Genomic DNA, 9,642 nt, shown 5'->3' on the forward strand with positions numbered 1-9,642 from the left:
ATGGGTATGTGAATAGGAAGGGTTTGGAGGGATTTGGGCCAGGTGCTGGCAAATGAAAGCTGTGCAGCCTGGTTGAGTTAGACGGTCTGTTTCTGTGCTGCATGACTATGACTCCTGGTGTTACCTTCCTGGGGGTGTTAGTTGCACGGACTTTCGTTACTGGACACAACCTTGTTCCTAGTGACCATTCTTGACTCATAAATTCTGTGTCCTATGATCCTGCCCCACTGTCTGCCTGATGAAGGAGCAGCGATCCAAAAGCTTGTACTTCCAAATAATCCTGTTGGACTATAACCTGGTGCTGCGTGATTTTTAAACTTTGTCAGTGAAGACCAATGATGGTGTTAAATCTGTACCTCTGGGTCATACAGGAGCAGGCTGTCACTGGGAGGCTTGACATCTGTTCTGGATTTTGATTTCCTCTTTACGGTCTTTGTTTTACTTTTCCCTGATTTCCGGGCTTCCTTCGCTTGGCTTTGAGGAAACATACAAGTCATTAATTACTCCAACATATTTGAAGTTGTTGTTGATACTCAAAGGTGTAAGATGCTGAGTTAGGGGATTAGGATTCAAAGCTACTGATTCTTAATTATCTCCATCTAATGGTGGAAATTCTCATTTACATCTTTGTCACATTTAAAATTTATTGATCTAGTGACCAGTCTCCGACACTCCCCTGAAATGAATTTAATTGGCCTGAAGCATTAACTATTTCCATGTCAGAGCCCTGTTGCCTGTAACCTAACACCATGCACACTGTCCTGTTTGAGAGAAAGTGAGGACTGCAGATGCTGGAGATCAGAGCTGAAAATGTGTTGCTGGAAAAGCGCAGCAGGAAGAAGGGCCCGAAACGTCGATTCTCCTGTTCCTCGGATGCTGCCTGACCTGCTGCGCTTTTCCAGCAACACATTTTCAACACTGTCCTGTTTGTCTGGCTCTCAGTCCGGCAGTGCTATTGAAATGTTCAAATCAATCACTCTTTATCTCTGTAACCTCTTCCATGTGTACAGCCATCAGGGATTTCTGCAACCTTCCCATCCTGGCATCACCCACATTTTGGTTGTGTTGGTGGGACCACAGCTGCTGGGAGAGGGTGAGGACTGCAGATGCTGGAGATCAGAGTTGAGAGTGTGGTGCTGGAAAAGCACAGCCAGTCAGGCAGCATCCGAGGAGCTGGACAATCAACATTTCAAGTATAAGCTTTTCATCAGGAATTTATGCTTGAAATGCCCTCGGCTGCTGCCTGACCAGCTGAGCTTTTCCAGCAATACACACTCTTTGGCTCTGGAATTCTCTCTGTCCATCTCTCTGCCTCTCACCGCCTGTAAGACTAGTCCAGATTGGGGAAATCTCCCTAATTAACCAGCATTTGGTCATCAATTCTAATAGATTTTTTTAAGAGGTCAGTGCACACTTTTACTAATTATGCCTTTTTTATATGGAAGGAGTTATATAAATGCAAATTATTATTAAATTTTTAAAAACCCAAAGAGCTGCGGTTGCTGGAAATCTGAAACAAAAACAAATTGCTGGAAAAACTCAGCAGGTCTGGCAGCATCGATGGAGAGAAATCAGAGTTAACATTTAAGGTCTAGTATCTCTTGTTCAGACCCTTCGATTCTGAGGAAGGTTCATGGGACCCAAAACATTAACTCTGCTTTCCCTCCACAGATGCTTCCAGACCTACTGAGTTTTTCCAGCAAATTCTGTTTTTGTTGCAAGCTATTATTGTTGTAGATCTAGGTGTATACAAGTCTTGTACATATGTTTGTGCTTGTCTTCCCGCTTGTCAGTTCTTTTTGACTGGATGTGTGTGTGTACTCCTTTGGGGTGATATATTAAGTGGCAGAATGATATCGCAGGCTACTTAACCTATCATGCCTGTGCTAGCTCTGTGAAAGTGTCCAATTTGTCCCACTCTCCTGCTCTTGCCCCATCGTTTTGAAAATATCCAATCCTTTGTATTAACATGTTTGCTCAAGCTCTGATCTTGGTACCAAGGTATAAATGACCACAAATGAATGTTTCTCATCCACCTGTGGTAAGGAAGCTGTCAACAACATTAGTTAGAAATCACTCCTTTGGTACATTTTACACGTCTCACCTCTTGCTTCCTGCTTGAGCTAACCATTTCTTGGCTCTTTTATGAACCATTGGAGTTTCTCTCTGTGAAGATCCTGTCTCTGGTGGATCTCTCCTCTTGACTGCCCCCTCTTTATTAGCTGCCTGAAGTCCATACCCTCCCTCTGGGCAGTAACTGCCTGGTTGCTAGGCACAGGGCAGTTACTGACTGTAAGAATAAACAGAGGGCAGGGAGTGGCTCTGGAGAACAGAAAGCAACAAGAACTTTAGCTTTTCCTCAAGAGACTCTCTTACCACTGACCTCAATGCTGCTACTTTCAGAAAGAAAAATTAGCCACGGCTTCCACCAATTTCTCCTCATGGGAGATTGGAATTTATATAGAACTGTATATGTGTGCATATACATTCATCTGTATACATCTGTTTGTATGTATACACACACACGTGTGGATCCATGTGTATCAATGCCGGTGTGTGTGGTTGTTAGTGTGCACCTATGTCTCTGTAAGTGACAGTTTGTATCTGTGTCTATCTGTGTGTGTGTGTGATAGTGTGAGAGAGATAGAGTATAATACCATAAGATATAGGATCAGAATTAGGCTATTCAGTCTATCAAGTGTGCTCTATCATTCACATGGTGATATGTTTCTCAATCCCATTCTCTCCTAACCCTTAATCCCCTTAACTAATCAAGCTCCTATCTAGCTCTGTCTTAAAGACACTCAATGACTTTATTGGAACCCTATGCTGATGAGTTCCATAGATACACCACCATCTGAAGAAATTCCTCCTCATCTCAGTTCGAAAGGGTAGTCACTTCACTCTGAGGCTGTGCCCTCAGGTACTAGTCTCTCCTACTTGGGGAAACATCTTCATTATGTCTGCACTATCTAGACTTCTGAATATCCTTTTAAGATTCAATCAGATTCTCCCCCTCACCCTTCTAACCTCTGAGTACACACTAACAGTTCTCATATGACAAGCCCTTCATCTTGTAAGCCTCTTCTGGAACCGACCCCCCCACCCAAGGCCAGCCCTTCAGCTCTGTTGGAGTCATCTACACTGGAGACGTTAGCCTGCTCTCCCCATGGATGCTGCCTGACCCGCGGTGATCCCCAGCATTTGTTGGTTTCAGTACAGGTTCCAGCATCTGCAGCAATTTACTCCAGCACATCCTTCCTTAGATATGGAACCTAAAACTGCTCACAATATTCCAAATGTGGTTTGACCAGAGCTTTATACAGCCTCAGCAGTACATCACTGCTTTTGTAATAAAGTCCTTTCATAATGAATGCTAACATTGCATTTGCCTTCCCGAATGCCAACTAAACCTGCACATTAACCTTAAGAGAATCTTAAACTAGGACTCCTTTGTATACATAAGATTTCTGAAGCCTTTCCCCATTTAGAGAATAATCTAAATGCATAATGTCACACATTGCCACATTGTATTTCATTTGCCCACTCTCCTAGCATGTCCAAGTCCTTGTGCAACCTCCCTGCTTCCTCAACACTACCTGTCTCTCCCTCTATGTTTGTGTGATCTGCAACTTAGCAACGATGTCCTCAGTTCCTTTATCTAGATTATTATTGTGTAACGTGTTGTAGTCACAACACACAGCCTTGTAGATTGTCCATTAGTCACTGGTTAGTGAAAAAGAGCCGTTTATCCCCACTCTCTGCCTTCTGCCAGTCAGCTAATCCTCTCTCTACACCAGCACCTTCCCATAACATCATGGGCTCTTATCTTATTTAGCAGTCTCCTGTGTGGCACATCCACTTGGCTCTCCTTTGTCTAACTTGCTTGTTATCTCCTCAAAACAGTCTAACAGATTTGTCAGGCATGACCTCCCCTTAAGAAAGCTGTGTGTACTTCCAAGCACTCTGAAATCTCATCCTTAATAATCAATTCTAAAATCCACAGGGAGCAAGATCTCAAACCTGTTAGGCTGAGGCTCCTTCAGGACCACCTCCTGGATCCCTCTCCGTGTCTTGCTCGCAGTCACACCCTCCTGTCCCTGACATGGAAGTGCCCGTGGGGTGGACAAAGTCAGAAGTCACATGACACCAGGTTATAGCCCAACAGGTTTATTTGAAATCACTAGCTTTCACAGCGCTCCAAAAACTTGTGATTTCAAATACACCTGTTGGGCTATAACCCAGTGTCATGTGACTTCTGACTTTGCCCTCCTGTCCCTGACCACTGACCCAATCTGAGGGGTGTGACTGCCTCCTGAAACAGCATCCAAGTAATTGGCCCCTCCTTCATGTGTCACAGTATTCGATGCTCAGACTCCACCTCAGCAACTCCGAGTCAGCGTTCTTCCAGCAACCAATACTTGCTTCTGATGCAATCACTATGAACCACAATGGAGTCCCCCAGCTCCCACATCAAACAGGAACATAAGAAGTAGAAGCAGGAATAGTCCATCCGGCTCTTCGAGCCTGCTCCGCCACTTAATAAGATCATAAGCCCATAGGAAATAGGAGTGGAAGTAAGGCCATTTGGCCCATCAAGTCCATCTGCCATTTAATCATGGCTGATGGGCAGTTCAACTCCCCTTACCTACACTCTCCCCGTAGCCCTTAATTCCTTGCGAGATTAGGAACTTATCAGTCTCTGCCTTGAAGACATTTAACATCCCGGCCTCCACTGCGCTCCATGGCAATGAGTTCCACAGGCCCACCGCTCTCTGGCTAAAGAAATGTCACCTCGTTTCCATTCTAAATTTACCTCCTCTAATTCTAAGGCTGTGCCCACGGGTCCTAGTCTCCCCACCTAACGGAAACAATTTCCCAGCATCCACCCTTTCTAACCCATGCATTATCTTGTAAATTTCTATTAATCTCCCCTCAACCTTCTAAACTCTAATGAATACAATCCCAGGATCCTCAACTGTTCATCATATGTTAGGCCTACCATTCCAGGGATCAACAGCTTTTTACAATATATACTAATGATATAGAAGATGGTATTAATAGTAACATTAGCAAATTTGCTGATGATACAAAGCTGGGTGGCAGGGTGAAATGTGAGGAGGATGTTAGGAGATTACAGGATGACCTGGACAGGTTAGGTGAGTGGACAGATGCATAGAGATGCAGTTTAATGTGGATAAATGTGTGGCTATCCACTTTGGTGGCAAGAACAGGAGAAGTTTGGCTGAGACCATAAGGCCATTCAGCCCATCGTGTCCACTCTGCCATTCAGTCATGGCTGATGGGCATTTCAACTCCCCTTACCCGCACTCTCCCCGTAGCCCTTAATTCCTTGTGAGATCAAGAATTTATCAATCTCAGCCTTGAAGACATTTAACATCCCGGCCTCCACTGCGCTCCGTGGCAATGAATTCCCCAGGCCCACCGCTCTCTGGCTAAAGAAATGTCACCTCGTTTCCATTCTAAATTGACCTCCTCTAATTCTAAGGCTGTGCCCACGGGTCTTAGTCTCCCCACCTAACGGAAACAATTTCCCAGCATCCACCCTTTCTAACCCATGCATTATCTTGTAAGTTTCTGTTAATCTCCCCTCAACCTTCTAAACTCTAATGAATACAATCCCAGGATTCTCAGCTGTTCATCATATGTTAGGCCTACATTCCAGGGATCATCCGTGTGAATCACCGCTGGACATGCTCCGGTGCCAGTAAGTCCTTCCTGAGGTGTGGGGCCTAAGCCTGGACACAGTGTTCAAAATGGGGCCTAACTAGAGCTTTATGAAGACTCAGTAGCACATCGCTGCTTTTACAGTCCAACCCTCTTGAGCTAAATGACATCATTACATTCACTTTCTTAATCACGGACTCAACCTGCAAGACAACCTTTAGAGAATCCTGGACTAGCACTTCCAGATCCTTTTGTACTTTGGCTTTATGAATTTTCTCACCGTTTAGAAAGTAGTCCATGCCTGTATTCTTATTTTCCAAAGTGCAAGACCTCACATTTACTCACATTGAATTTCATCAGCCCTTTCCTGATCCACTCTCCTAAACTGTCTAAATCTGCCTGCAGCCTCCCCACCTCCTCAGTAGTACCTGCCTGTCCACCTAACTTGGTATCATCGGCGATCTTCACCAGAATTCCCCCAGTCTCCTCATCCAGATCATTAATATATAGAGTGAACAGCTGCAGCCCTAACACTGAATCTGCGGGACACCGCTTGTCATCGGCTGCCATTCCCAAAAATAATCTTTTATCCCAACTCTCTGCCTTCTGTCAGACAGCCAATCCTCAATCCATGTCAGTAGCTCACCTCGAACACCATGGGCCCTCACCTTGCTCAGCAGCCTCCCATGAGGCACCTTATCAAAGGCCTTTTGGAAGTCCAGATAGACCACATCCACTGGGTTTCCCTGGTTTAATCTACTTGTTATCTCTTCAAAGAATTCTAAAAGGTTTGTCAGGCATGACCTCCCCTTACTAAATCCATGCTGGCTTGTTCTAATCTGACCCTGCACTTCCAAGAATTTAGAAATTTAATCCTTAACGATGGATTCTAGAATTTGACCTACAACCGAGGTTAGGCTAATTGGCCTATAATTTTCCATCTTTTGTCTTGATCCTTTCTGAACAAGGGGGTTACAACAGCGATCTTCCAATCATCCGGGACTTTCCCCGACTCCAGTGACTTTTGAAAGATTACTACCAATGCCTCCGCTATTTCCTCAGCCACCTTCCTCAGAATTCTAGGATGTAGCCCATCGGGGCCTGGAGATTTATCAATTTTTAGACCTTTTAGCTTTTCTAGCACTTTCTCTTTTGTAATGACTACCATATTCAACTCTGCCCCCTGACTCTCCTTAATTGTTGGGATACTACTCATGTCTTCCACTGTGAAGACTGACACAAAGTATTTCTTAAGTCCTGCAGCTATTTCCTTATCTCCCATCACTAGCCTTCCTGCATCAACTTGGAGCAGCCCAATGTCTACTTTTGCCTCTCATTCATTTCTTATGTATTGAAAGAAACTTTTACTATCATTTCTAATATTACTAGCTAAAAATGTGTTGCTAGAAAAGCACAGCAGGTCAGGCAGCATCCAGGGAACAGGAGAATCGACGTTTCGGGCATAAGCCCTTCTTCAGGAATAAGCCCTTCTGTTCCCTGGATGCTGCCTGACCTGCTGTGCTTTTCCAGCAACACATTTTCAGCTCTGATCTCCAGCATCTGCAGACCTTACTTTCTCCTCAAATATTACTAGCTAGCCTACCTCCATATTTGATCCTCTCCTTCCTTATTTCTCTCTTTGTTATCCTCTGGTTGTTTTTGTAGCCTTCCCAATCTCTGATTTCCCTGTGCTCTTGGCCACTTTATATGCTCTCTCATTTTCTGTGATACGCCATGACTGTCTAATCCACCCACCTCCCGGATAATCTTTCTTTTCTTTGGGATGTACCTCTGCACTGTGTCCTCAATTACATCCAGAAACTCCTGCCATTGTTGCTCTGCTGTCATCCCCGCTAGGTTCTGCTTCCAGTCGATTTTTGTCAGATCCTCTCTCATGCCCCTGTATTTAACTGTAACACCATTACATCGGATTTTGCCTTCTCTCTTTCAAACTGCAGACTGAACTTTACCATGTTACGATTGCTGCCTACTAAGTGCTCCCTTACTTTAAGATCTTTTAAAAAGTCTGGCTCATTACATGGCATTAAGTCCAGAATAGCCTGCTCCATCACAAGCTGTTCCAAAAAGCCATCCTGTAAGCATTCCATGAATTCCCTTCCTTTGGATCCACTGGCAACATTATTTACCCAGTCCACCTGCATATTGAAGTTCCCCTTGATCACCGTGACCTTGCCTTTCTGACATGCCCTATCTATTTCCTGGTACATATTGCGCCCCTGGTCCTGACCACTGTTAGGAGGTCTCTGAACCCCCTGTAACCACGTCTCTGTGATGTCTACCACATCATAATCATTCACGATGATTTGTGCCATTAATTCATCTACTTTGTTATGAATACTATGAGCATTCAGGTAAAGCACCTTAATGCTAATTTTCTTATCCTGATTTCCAATATCTCTAGTGATAGGTCCTAAGTTATCCTTCCTTTTTGCTTCATTCCTAGCCTGCCTTGAACTGAAACCCTGCACACAGGCTAACCTGCTGCTTATCTTTCTACTTGACTCCATACTCCCTGTTGCTTTCCCTTTCCCTTCCCCCCACCGACCCACAAGTTTAAAGTCCTAGTGACCACCTTACTTATCCTTTTCGCTAGAACGCTGGTTCCAGATCGTTTCAGGTGGAGACCATCCCATCGGTACAGATCCTCCTGGTTCCAAAACTGATGCCAATGTCCCATAAAATGGAATGCCTCTTTCCCACACCAATCTCCTAGCTGCGTGTTTACTTCTCTATTTTTCTTATCCCTTTGCCAATGAACACGTGGCTCGGGCAGTGATCCAGAGATTATGACCCTCGAGGATCTGTTCTTCAATTTCCTTCCTCATGCTTGATAATCCCCAAACAGGTCCCCCTTCCTAGTCTTGTCTATGTTGTTAGTCCCAACATGGACCACAACTGGATCCTCTCTCTCCCAGACCAATAACCTTTCAAGCCAGTTGGAGCTGTCCTGCACTCTGGCACTGGGCAGACAACACACCATGTGGGACTCCCAATCCGTCTCGTTATCTGTCCCCCTAATTATAGAATCCCCTATAACAACGACTTGTCTTTTTGATGCCCCCTCTTGAATGGCCTTCTGCACCATGATGCCATCGTCAGCTGGCTCATGGCTGGTCTTTTCATGGACTCAGCGCCACTCACCCACCCACTCACCATAACGTTTGATTCCTTTACTGTTCAAATATCTATCTTTGCCTTAAAAACATTCAACAAGGTAGTGTCAGCTGTTTCACTGGGCAGAGAATTCCACAGAATCACAACCCTCTGGGTGAAGAAGTTCCTCCTCAGATCAGTCCGAAATCTGCTCCCCCCTTATTGTGAGCATATCCTCCCTAGTTCCAGTTTCACTTGCCAGTGGAGACAATGTCCCTAAACAGCAAATCGCCTGGTCCTGCATTTCTCTTTTAATGACTTAGTTCTTAACTTTAAAAAAAATTCTACTGTATTTTTTTTGTTTATAATCTGTAAATATTTCTCTTATTACCTTCAATCAAAGTAGCGGCTGAGCTTTTCCAGCATTCCCTGTTTTTGGTTTCAGTTCTTTGTTTGATTTCTGTGTTTAATTCATTGCCATATCTCTTCCAAGTTAAAACCACCCAACACCAGGTTATAGTCCAACAGGTTTAATTGGAAGCACTAGCTTTCGGAGCGACGCTCCTTCATCAGGTGGTAGTGGGGGGCTCAATCCTAACACAGAATTTATAGCAAAAATTTACACTGTGATGTAACTGAAATGATACATTGAAAAATACCCTGATTGTCTGTTAAGCCTTTCATCTGTTCAAATACCAAGATAGTTTCACTTCTTTCATGTGTAAATCACAAAACCTTTTATTTTTAAAAGTTGCATTCTTAGGTTAGCTGTTAACTATGGGTGATAGCTAGACAATTGTTAATAGCTAACCTGAGAATGCAACTTTTTAGAAAGAAAAT

Source organism: Chiloscyllium plagiosum, chromosome 37 (assembly GCF_004010195.1).
Source record: "Chiloscyllium plagiosum isolate BGI_BamShark_2017 chromosome 37, ASM401019v2, whole genome shotgun sequence".
Lineage (NCBI taxonomy): Eukaryota > Metazoa > Chordata > Chondrichthyes > Orectolobiformes > Hemiscylliidae > Chiloscyllium > Chiloscyllium plagiosum.